Raw genomic sequence first — 12,715 nt, 5'->3', positions numbered from 1 at the left:
CTCCAGTTCCAGGGGATCTGCTGCCCTCTTCTGGCCTCTTCGAACACTGCATGCCAATTGTGCACTGACATCTATGCAGGCAAACACACAAGTAGATAGAATAAGAACATTTTTTTAAATTAAAAAAAAAAACGGTAATATAGAAGAGTAACCCCCAAGTAAGAAAAGGAGAGATGAGATAATACTGTGCTCGTTAAATATAACAAATATATTGGGGTTTTTCCCCCCAAGAGTTAGAAGCTGAATTTATTTCTGTTTGTCTTAGTCACTCTTCTGTTGCTATGAGGAGACACGATGGCCAAGGCTGAGCGTTCAGTATCTCGATCCACAGGCAGGAGAGAGGGAGGGAGGGAGAGGGGAGGGAGCCAGGGAGATTTAATTTAAGAAGACGGTTGTTTGTACCGTAAGCTCTGGAGGATCTGTTGCCAGCTGTGACAGTCAGCTTTAATCAACTTAACACAAACTTCTACCTCTTGGCTAGACAGCCTAATGAAGAATTATATAGATCAGGCTGGCCTGTGGACAGGTCTAGAAGGGAATGTCTTGATTGTTAATTGAGGTAGGAAGACCCACCCCGGATGTGGGCGGCACCAATAAGAAGAAGGAAGCTAGATGAATGGCAGTGGGTAGTCCAGTTGGAAGCATCTGTTTCCTCTACTCTTACAGTGGACATGGGGTGGTCAGCTCTCTCGAGTGTGGCTACTGAGACTTCCCCTCATGACCAGTTGGCGTCCAGAACTGTACAGAGTTCAGGCAGTCGGTCCTCCCAATTCCCCAGAAGCAGCTGGTGCGCGCCACACTTTCAGGCGCGTGCTTCTCCTTTGGGAATGTATGAATGGTGGGAAGATCCGCAGCCTAACTGTTTCTAATGTGATTCAGCAGCTGCTCAGTGGGAAGCGATGGCCCAACAGTAAATTGGAAATTGCTACCCCCAACAGCGTTCCAGAAAATACAGGAAATCAGGAAGAGGGCACAGAGAGCCTTGTGATTTGGGAAAGTCCTCTGGTCTAAGGAGGAGATGAAAAGCGCTCAGCAGAGGGGGAGGGGCCATGGAAGGAATGAGGCTGTGGTGGTGGGAGGTGGGGTAGGCAGGGAAGCCAGGGAAGGAAGAGGTGGAAGTAACCTGGAGTAGACAGGGCATTTAGTGAGCTGAGGTCTGGAAGGCTCCAGAAGTTTCGCTTGTAAATTTGCATCCAGATCTCTTAGTGGCCTTAGGCTCCGGCTTTCTCTCTTCCTAGAGAGCGTACAGCAGGGGATTCCTAGCCTTATACTAACTGTGCACAGTCATCCTTACACAACACCACTCAGGTTAAGGTTTACATTCTATCCTATCCTATCCTATCCTATCCTATCCTATCCTATCCTATCCTATCCTATCCTATCTGTCTGTCTGTCTGTCTGTCTGTCTACCGATTATCTATCTATCTAATCTACCTACCTATTATGTATGTATCTATCTACCTACCTATCTATCTACCTACATACCTATTATGTATGTATGTATCATCTATCTTGTCTGCCTATCTATCTGTCATCTATCTATCAATCATCTATTCATTTATCCATCATCTACCTATCATTTATCTATCATCTATCTACCTATCATCTATCTATCTATCTATCTATCCATCTATCTATCATCTACCTCGTCTGCCTATCTATCTATCTATCTATCTATCTATCTATCTATCTATCTATCATCTATCTATCTATCATCTATCAGTTTACTTTGCAATTATTTGAAGTGTGTGTCTTGGGGGTGTACTTGAAGCACAGCGTGTGAGTGTAAAGTCAGAGGACAGTTCTCTCCCGCTACCATTCGGGTCTCAGGGATGGAACCCACACCTTCTGCCTTTGAAGCAAGTGCCTCTCCTCCCCGAGCAGGCCTGCTAGCCCAAATTCTCAGTTCCTTATCTAAGGGAGGTAATGACAAAGACCCAAAATTGTGCTAAAAAGTTGTTTCAAATTTATTTTATTCACCTCCGTGATGGTGACCCTTTGCTGTGAACTTGGCCAGATTTGGGGCTGCCTAGGAAACACGTTCCTGGGTGTGTCTGAGAATTTTAACTAAGAAAAGGAAGCTCACCCTACATATGGGTGGCACCATCCCATGGCCTGGGGTCCCAGACCGAATTAGGAGCAAAAAGGGAAGCCATGAGCCGAGAACCAGCATTCATGGCTCTCTGCATCCTGAGCGAAGGGAAAGTGACCAGCCTCTGGGAGTTTTTGTTTAGGTCAGTTTTGTTGGGCTGACTTCTAAACACATCTTCCCAGACAGGTGTAGTTAGAGTTTGCTTACAGCCGATGGGCTCTGACCATTGTTCAATCTTACCTGCATCTGCATTGAAGTGCAGGTGCAGGGGGCTGTCAGTTTCCATCCATCTTGTACTCCTTGTAGACTGAGAGGATGCTGCCTCCCCAGACGAATCCAGTGTCTGTTATCTATCAGTTTTCAGTGCCTGGCGCTACGTGCTACCGGGCTCTGTTCTCGTGTGCTGTGTGTCTGAATGAGGGTGGTACCGCAGCCACCGGCTGGGGAAGTGGAAGATGTGCAATGGCTGGAAACTCCAGGCTGGTCTGTCTACGGGACTCCTGCTTGGTTCCTAAGGTCAGATGGCACCCGGCTAGAATCCTCACAGAGCCTTCTGCTATGCGTAAGATCAGTTTTGCATAGATAGCCTCTCTGCGGATTGACGGGTGGATGCCAAAATCTTCACTGAGGAAGTTGTACTGTCTGGTTTTGCATGTCAACTTGACCCAAGCTGGAGTTTTCATAGAGAAAGGAGCCTCCATTGAGGAAATGCCTCCATGAGACCCAACTGTAAGGCATTTTCTCCATTAGTGATCAAGGGCAGAGGGCCCAGCCCATTGTGGGTGGCGCCATCTCTGGGCTGGTGGTCTTGAGCTCTATAAGAGAGCCAGCTGAGCAAGCCAGGAGGAAGCAAGTCAGTAAGAAACATCCCTCCATGACCTCTGCATCAGCTCCTGCTTCCTGCCCTGTGTGAGTTCCAGTCCTGACTTCCTTTGGTGATGAACAGCAATGTGGAAGTGTAAGCTGAATAAACCCTTTCCTCCCCGACTTGCTTCCTGGTCATGATGTTTGTGCAGGAATAGGAACCCTGAGTAAGACAGAAGTCAGTTCCTGGAACTCAAACCATCTCATCCTACGTGGCTGAGCAGTTCATTGCGCCAGCGCAGCACAGTGGGTGCAAGAACTTGGCAAACCTCCTCAGTCTCTCCTTTGTATCCACCTAGAGCTTCCTACACCAGGGCCCTTTAATACAGCTCCTCACAGTGTGGTGATCCCCCAGCTATAAAATCATCCCGTTGCCAGTTTATAACTGTAATTTTGCTACTCTTATGAGTTGTAAGTAAATATCTGATATGCAGACTATCAGGACTGAGAACTGCTGATTTAGAGTGTCACTAGTGGGCGGGGCAATGCCCTACGTGTTGGTTATGGTTATGGCTATGACTGACCATAGCCCCAGGAGAAAGGAGGTTTCTTTGCGACAGCTTTGCTACTCTTCAGGAAATGTTAAAGTGTCTTTTTTTTTTATTTCCTAAATGATGTTCACAGATTCTTCTGAACTTTGGTGGGAAATCTTGGCCGAAAACAGGGGCTGACTCCATGCTTCTGCCCCGGTTAGAATGAGGAGAAATTAGACCCCAGGAAAATCTGCTGATGGATTTCACTGTAATACAACATAGGACTCTGTCCAACCTGCATCTTCAGTTCCCTGTCTGCCAAACATGTGGCCGAGGACCCCCGTGCGAGCCACCACGGGAACAGCAGCCTATGGTGCAAACGACACCATTGTGAGGGCTCAAATTCTGCATAGCGTTTTTTTTTTTTTTCTTTTCTGTTCACAGAAGAGAGCACAAGGCCAGAGTTGTTTTCAGAAGACCGAGTAGCTCTCGTTTAAATTATTCAGAAGTTGTGTTTGGCTGGAGGTTGGGTTTCATTCTTAAGCTGGGGTCGCTTCCAAGAATTGTTTTTTCTTTCTTTCTTTTTTTTTTTTTTTAAGCCCAGTGACTTTGGTAGCTGAAAAATGGAACCATTTTCATGAGTGAGCCCACAGAACTGTCAGTTAACACCACAGAAGAGGTCTGGAGTGGGTGGTGGTGATGTGGTCTGTGTGGGTGATGGGCACCCACTGGGACTCAGCCACAGGGTGGGCGGGGAAAGGGAGCCATGTTGTTGGAGACAACATAGCCTTGACGGCTTAGTCTGGGGTTAGGATGCTGTTCAGAGCGTGCCCCTTTCCTCCCAGCGGCTGTGGGCAAGTGGATAGTGAAGTGTACCTATTCATTAGCAATTTGGCACCCAATTGTGGGCCCAGGGGAACTCATTCCTGGAGGTTGGCTTACGTTCTCTTTTCTTTGGAGCTGGGTAGTGAGGGCTGAGTTCCAGGGGGAGTCATTCACCAACCAGGAGTATAACTGAGCAGAACTCTGGGTCTGATTGATTAATGGGATTAACACAGAGTGGTTAGTTCTAAGTCAGAGCAGGGAGGGAGCCTGAGGGGAGGGGAAGGGAGGGAGAGGAGAGGGAAGGAGAAGGGAGGGAGGGAGAGAGGAGAGAGAGAGAGAGAGAGAGAGAGAGAGAGAGAGAGAGAGGTGGCTTTATAGTTTTGTCTTCATTACTAGTGTATTTTAATCCAAGCCAAAGTAGACTCGATTTAATCCATTTCAACCCAATTTAAAAAACATTTATTCAATTTTATTCAGCATCTCCCATGTGCCAGGATCTGAGAGCACCAAGATAAATAAGGCAAAATGGAGATACTCATAATCACTAGCATGTGCTGGGCTGTGTAATGGCGGAGCCTGTGAATCCAATGGCCCCGGGACACAACACACCCTTGCCCTGCTGACAGACAGCGTGAGATCCCAAGTTCTGTTGTTGGCAACACTTACTCCGGCTGTCTCTCCCGTCCACAGACAGACGGACAGACAGACAGACAGACAGACGTGCTCTCCATCCTCAGTGCCACCTGGGTACTGTGCCCACTGCTGCGTGCAGCCTGCTCTCTCTAGCACATCAGTCTTACAGCCATGGTCACCCATTGGTGGCACAAGGCTGAGCCCTCTGATTTTTAAGTCCTCTCCTCTAGTTTCTGCCGCCTTTGGCTAAAAATTAAGAGCTTCAAAGGAGGGAAGAGTCAGGTGGTGTGGCGAACCATGCATACTTTGATGGTGAGAGCAGTAACAGAAAGTCATGGGTATTTTTGGGTGGCATGTGACCTGGATACCATCGTCCCCGGCCCTCAGATGGGTTCAGGAATCCCACTTCTCCTCAGTGATGGGATCCCAGGCCTTCCTGGGTCTCTATATCATTATGTGAGCTCCTAAAGCCCATGCTGGCTGTGACACCTGGCGCTGGTCTTCTCTTAGGCCATGTTTGCAACTTTCTTTTACTTGAAAAGTAGGTGGCAAAGCCTCAGCACTGTGCAGTGATAGTCTGGATTCACGGAGACCCTAGGACAACTGCTGTGTGTGGTCGGTGCTTCTTCTGGTTTCCATAAAGAGCAGATGTGGAGTGTGTGCCCGTGTGGTGTGTATGCATGTGCACGTAGATACACATGTGTGTGCATGAGTGTGTGCATTTGGGTACATGTGTGTGCATGAGTGTGTGCATGCGTGTGTGTGTGCATTTGGGTGCCCGTGTGGTGTGTGTGTGTGTGTGTGTGCGCGCGCGCGCGTGCATGCACACGCATGTGCATGTGGGTGCATGTGCCTGTGGAAGACAGAGGGTGACCTTGGGTATCACTATGTACATGCCATCTACTTTTTTTTTTTTGAGAAAGCGCCTCTCACTGGACCTACAACCCTTCAACTATGTTTGACTAGTCTCAGGGCTCCTTTTTCTGTCTCTCCTGTGCAGGATTACAAGTGAACCCTGCCACTCTCAGATTCTGCGTGAGTTCTGGGACTCCAGCTCAGGTCCTTAAGCTTGCATTGTAAATAACTTTACTGAGACATCTCCCTGCCCTGTCAGGAGCAGACTGCAGACAGGGCCTGGGTTAAAGTAGCTCATAGGAAAGCGACCCCCAAGAGTAGGGAGCAGAGAAGAGTGAGAGCTGATGGTGAGGATGCAGGAGCTGGCCACCCTGCCGTGCTACCCCATCATGAAGCTTGCAGGAGCCGGCTACCCAGCCAAACAGCATGCAGGAGCTGACTGCAAACTCCGCCCACTCACCCAAGCCTCCAGTGGGCTCTTGAAGTCAATAGGATAGATAGTGAGAACCCTGGAGCTGGTTACCTTGCCACACAGGAGTTGGTTGCCCCTCCCCCCCCAGGAGCTGGCTGCCCCACCCCCCTCCAGTGGCCCCTTGAACATAACCTAGGAAGCCCTGTAGGGAACTGTGGAGACTCTGCTCCGGTCGTACGAAGAACTGGGACCTTGATTCAGTGACTACTGTCCCTTTGAGAGCTGAAGCTGTAGGCCACCAATCCCTGCCATTGCTGATGGAGGCCAGCAATGCAGAAGATTGTGTTAGAGAATCCAGGAACATGGCTGCTCAACAGGGGAAGCCAGTGGCGTGTGAGGGAGTGACTACTGCAAATATGAAGAAACTCAGAGGCAAGCCACTGGCATTCAAGCCAGAAACTGTGGCAGGAGGTGTGCGAGTTGGATTGTGTGGAGCCCCATCTGAGGTTTGAGATGTAACATCAAAACCAGGTAGTCTATGGGCATTCCTTACGATGGACTCTGTCTCTGCTGGTGAGCAAGACAGAAGGCAAGCGGCTGTTAGAGAAAGAGAAAGGACGTTCATGAGGACTCGAGGCACAAAATGATAAACCACAAACATCTCCACAGGCTGGGGTGGACTCAGCTGCCCGCACAAAGGAGCATTCACAAATTGTGATTTATATCTCAGTATATGAGAGAAAGGTGTGTGTGTGTGTGTGTGTGTGTGTGTGTGTGTGTGTGTGTGTGTGTGAGAGAGAGAGAGAGAGAGAACGTGATCTCAAAGTTCCTTCTACAACCCAACATCTGTTTAGCAAGCAAAACGTTAACTTCACAAGAAAAATCTTAAGAGCTTTGCATTTTGTGTGAGTGTGTGCATGTGTATGTGTGTGAGTGTGTGCATGTGTATGTGTGTGTGTGTGTGTGTGTGTGTGTTTGTGTGTGTGTGAAACGGGGGTGGACTGGAGAGATGGCTCAGCCCTTAAGAGCACTGGCTGCTCTTCCAGAGGTCCTGAGTTAAACTCCTAGCAGCTACATGGTGGCTCACAACCATCTGTAATGAGATCTGATGCCCTCCTCTGGTGTGCATGTGTACATGCAGATAGAGCACTCATATACATGAAATAATAAATACATAAATAAAATCTTTTTTAAAAAGAGCTTTTCATTGGATCCAATAAACGGCCTCCTCTGGCAGGACCAGGTATCCCTCTGACAGGATGCCTGACAACCTACGTCTGCGTCTCTTCTTTCCGAGATGTTGCCAGGCTTGTGGTATCAGGGGATACACAGAAACATTTCTTACTCTGCCTATGGTCAAAACCTAATTTCCAGTATGGGGCTAATGGATATTTCTTAAAGTATGAAAAAAAACAAGTTACCAGAAAGAAATGAAAAGAGGCCCATGAAACCCAAGCTTGAATTTTTTTATTATTAGGTTGAATGAACATAAAAGCTCTCTGTCAGACTACTATAAACGTTTTTCCATACTTACTGTCAGCTTCTGGACTTATCTTGTCATAACTGGTAACAAATTCCACAGACTGGTATGGAGCCAGGGACCACACTGGGAGTAGCTCCCTCTCTGGAGGGAATGATGTCCTCAGACCCAGTATGCATTGGTCTCTAGGGAAGGGCCCTAACCCTTTTGGATTTTACTCAGTCTACATTGGTGGGATGCTCTAGGGGAGAAGGGGTTGTCTTGGCACCTCCTGGCATATCTCCTGGAGGTTACACACCAAGTCTCCATCACACCCTCTACCCAGCCTACGGACCCAAAGGTTGCCTTACACGGTTGGCCATGGACTTGTTCCTTTGCAGCAGTCCCGGGGGGCCTCGGCTCAGGCCTTCGTCCTCTTCCTGGCTCTGACTTCGGGTGCTTCCAGGTGCTCCCTAGAGATTTGGGATAAACAGCTGCCCTGCTTCAGGGCCTTGCTCTCACCTGCTTCACATCTCTAAGCAGAAGCCAAAGAAAGCTAACGGGACTTACACCATTCTGGCTCTCTGTTCTCTGCCTTTCTCAACCTTCCATGGATTTCTGAAAAAGTCTTTCTCTGTGTTTTTCTCTCCTCTTGAGTCTAATCTCATTAGTCTTATCCCGATGATGGGTGATACTATCCTTTTGCCTCCACAGTGGGAACCCTAGGCTTGTGAAGGGCTCCAGGAAGGCAGAGAGTCTTACAGATACAGATACAGCACACTCTGGGGCAGTCGGTGCACCCTGGCTTTCTTCTGTCAGACGTCCCAGCCTCTCCTTCTCCGTTGGCAGCAAGTCTCAGGGAGAACAGCATCCTCTCTTCCAGGCAAAGCAAGCAGCAGCCTGAGAGCTCTTAGTTCGCCATTCTAGCAAGTTCACTTGAAATCACACCAACACACCGGAGGTAATGCAAGATGTGACCCGGCCAGGTGGCTCAGAGAGACGCCAGGGACTAGGTGGACAGACCAGACAGATATGGATGTGAGGAGCAAGAGTCCAGACAGATCACAGTGTCTGGAAGTGAGGGGCAAGAGGAGTTCAGAGGTGTCTGTTCTGAAGACGCCTGGCTAGAAGAGAGCTCAGGGCACTTCTGAATATGTGCATACAATCGCTGGCGTACATGGTAAAGCCAGAACAGGCGAGGGCAAGAAAGAAGTGATTCTGGGCTGCCATAGAGACACCAGTAGAGGGCTGGGACAAGGGAAGGGGCCAAACTGGGCATGTGTGGGCACTTTAGAAGAGATTTACTACTTATTTTATGTATATGAGTACACCGTAGCTGTCTTCAGACAAACCAGAAGAGGCATCAGATCTCATTACAGATGGTTGTGAGCCACCATGTGGTTGCTGGGAATTGAACTCAGGACCTCTGGAAGAGCATTCAGTGCTCTTAACCACTGAGCCATCTCTCCAGCCCATGCTGGGCACCTTTAGAGCTGGATTTACCTCTTGGCTTACCTGCTTTGTGAACTTGGAGTCTCATCAGCATCTCCAGTGTGATCGCCAGCTGCTACCCTGGTGTAGACAGAAGCCACGCCAGCTAAAGGGGACAACAAGGACGAGATCCCAAGGTTCCAAGAAAATAATGGTGTTAATGATAAAAAGAAGGGACTCTGGCTAGGGGGCTGTTTGGGGACATGGCTTTATTTTTACTTATTTATTTTTTGTGTGTGCTTATGTATTCGTGTGGAGGAGTATATGAGGGTGTTTGAGTGTAAATGCACATGTGTGTGTATGTGGAGGTCAGAGGTCAGCCCTGAGTGTCATCTCCCTGGCTGTCATCCACTATTTTATGTCACCTACTGTTTTCATGTGTGCAGGTGATTTGCCTACAATAATGTATAATATGTGCATGCAGTGCCCACAGAAGCCAGAAGAGGGCGTCAGATCTCCAGGAACAGGAGTTGCAACTGCTTGTGGGCTGTTCTGTAGATGCTGGGAATTGAACCTGCATCCTATGGAAGAGCAACCAGTGCTGAACTACTGAACTATCTCTCCAGCTCTCATCTTGGGTTTCTGAGACAGAGTTTATCTCACTGGCCTGGAACTAGCCAATACCACTGGCTGAGCTGGCCAGAAAGCCCTGCTAGGGTATCATCTGCCTCTGCCTCTGCCTCTGCCTCTGCCTCTGCCTCTGCCTCTGCCTCTGCCTCTGCTTCTGCCTCACTAGTGATGGTCCTGCACTATCTTTGCAACTCAGGTCCTCAAGCCTGGGTAGCAAGCATTTTACTAACCAAGTACCTTCCCACCTCAGAGTGTGTTTTAAATGCACTCACCTAGAAATGTCTGGGTGAAGTCTGTGATGTTTTCACCGTTGACTCATGTCCATAGCTATTGTCATTCAATTTTTGAGGACTTTCAAAGCATTTGTCCGTGGCCCCATCCGATCTCCCTGTTCCCTGGGGCTCTGGCTCATGAGACTGCAGAGAGGTTTCCAGGAGATGGATGGATGTATTTTAGAAGCTCCGGGGTGATTGGCGATGGAGGCCAGGCTAGGCTGTTACTCTCCACCCAGGCTGGATGGATGAGAGATGGAAGGGAGGACATCCTTGGTACCCTGATAAGGAGAGTGGCAAGAAGTGTGTGCACAGGGTTTGCCATAGTTAGGACTTCATTACTGGGAAGACACACTATACAGTCTTATACAGGGAAGACTTTAACTGGCTGGCTTAAAGTTTCAGAGGTTGAGGTCATTATCATCATGGCGGGAAGCACGGCAGCATGCAGGCAGGCATAGTGACAGAGGAGCTGAGAGTTCCACATCTTGATTCAAGGCAGCAGAGAAAGACTGTGAGCCACGCTGGGTACAGTTTAATCATAGGAGGCCTCGAAGCCCACCCCGACAGTGACACACTTCCTCCAACAAGGCCACACCTCCTAATAGTGCCACTCACTATCGGCTAAGCATTCAAGCACGTGAGTCTATGGGGGAACGTGCTTGCTCAAACCATCGCAAGGTTTATCCAAGAGAAGTGGTGTTTTACCAGCTGCCAGTCAAATGATACATGAAGATCAGTTACACCTGAGCTTCCCTGGGACGTTCTGTGTTTAGCTAATGGATTAGTTACTTTCTGTTGCTGTGATAAAATATCATGACTGGAAGTGATTTATGGAAGAGTCTATTTTGGCTTATGGGTTTCAAGGTTGGGAGGTCCCATACTGACTCGGAAGGCACGGAAGCAGAAGGCCGAGAGACCACATCTAGTCACAGAAGCAGGGCAAGGTTCTAAAACCTCACAGTCCAGCCCTAGCAGTGATGGCTTCCCTCCGCCTCCCAAAGGTTCCACAGCCTTCCAGAGAGGGCCACCAACTGGGGACCAAGTGTTCAACTATGGGATCCCGTGGAGAAGATTTCTCATTCCAACCACCACAGCAAATTCTAGGTCATCTATGTCAGCTTCGTTCAATGCCTAAGGAAACCAGGTTTCAGCCAAGTAGCCTCGACCTACCTGCCCCAGGTCATGTGATGGACATGAGCTGGATCTCGTTTTTGAACATGGCAGCTAGTCATCAGAGCCTTATATTGGAGTTGACCTTTGGCCCACTCAGATCATACCATCATCGATAGCCACATAATTTACTACCCAGAGAACTAGATAAAGCAATTAAGAAATGGCTTTTACCTGTGTCTCCGCGCTGTGTCAATAGGTTTTATCAACACAAAAATCACTGAGAAGAAATTGTCTCAATCTCCTAAAGAAGTAACTACATTCGTCGCGAGGGATCCCGTTATTAAAGTTCCCAAGTCATGACCGGGCTGTTACAGATGATGTCGTCATACTACCTAAAACAACAAGTGAATTGCCCAAATGTAATCATCAGAAGGACCAGGGTAAATCCTCTTGTACTCTAGATAATTCCATTTTAAAAATACAAATGGAGCCTTGGGTCCATTTCTCATAACCCCTGTCACCAAAGCTCACTGACAGATGTACAATGTGTTTCACATCAGCTTGCTTTGTGCTCTGTGCAAGTTGATAGGAATTATGCATTATGCAATTTTACGGAGAAGTTTGTGGTCACCATGTGTTATTGAGAACTGCTGTGCAGGCTGCAGACAAATTGCCTCTGAGACAGACACCGGGGGAAGCCATGCACAGAGCTAGTTTGTCTCCAAGGGACACCCCAACTTGACTCATAACTGCTTCTAATAACAGCAGAAACGCTGAGGGAGAAGCCTGAGGACTCCCCTTAGGGAATGCACCCATCTTTCAATGAAGGCCATCAGAAATTGGGGTGAGTGTCCTGTTGGGGAGAGAGACCCGGGATGCATGATCTAGCTTTCTGATATTGGCATCCTTTGTCTGGTGGTGTCTGTGTGTGATGACGGCCAGAAGAGGCTGTACTTGGCATTTGAAGGAGAAGGACCCCCACACCCCCCTTAGCAATGCTAAACTTCATCCAAGCTGGACCTATTTCCAGGATAGAGAGCAGCCCCAGTTGGTCCAGTAGGGGCTGTGGGAAGGAACTCAGGCATCCAAAGCCAGAGCATCTCACATGGTTATATCTGCCACATTGGAGCTCACTGATGACCCCCATGTGCCCGGTGTGAGAAGCCACACCCCAGACCTCAGCTGAAACTGAGGCTTCTTCCCTCAGGGGTATTTATTTACTGAAGGGGGATAGCTACCCTTCCCATATTTAACACATGCATGCACAGAGCTGCTGGGCCATAAAGTGAACTCAAAGACGCCCAGGCAAGGACAATAAAGACCAGACCTTCCAAAATGATAACCAGGGTTTTATAACTCGTAACGCCATGCCTGCTATATTAAAAGTGGAAGACTTTTTGAACTGCAACTTTTACATACCAATCCAATAGTTCTTCCAGCTTTGAAATACCCCCAATTTGAATTTTATGGGGATTATTTTTATTATAGGTAAAACAATTAAATCTCCATATTGAAGAACGTAAACCTTTTAAGACCCTTCTTAGACTATCAAAAGAAAAGAACGCTTATATTTAACAGGTGCGACAACCCAGTCCAAGACACTCAGCTGAAAAGGAACTTGATATTACCCAGTGACAAATGCTTAAATTAATC

This window comes from Rattus norvegicus, chromosome 11, assembly GCF_021556685.1.
Source record: "Rattus norvegicus strain SHRSP/BbbUtx chromosome 11, alternate assembly SHRSP_T2T, whole genome shotgun sequence".
Taxonomy (NCBI): Eukaryota; Metazoa; Chordata; class Mammalia; order Rodentia; family Muridae; genus Rattus; species Rattus norvegicus.
This window is presented reverse-complemented; position numbering follows the sequence as displayed.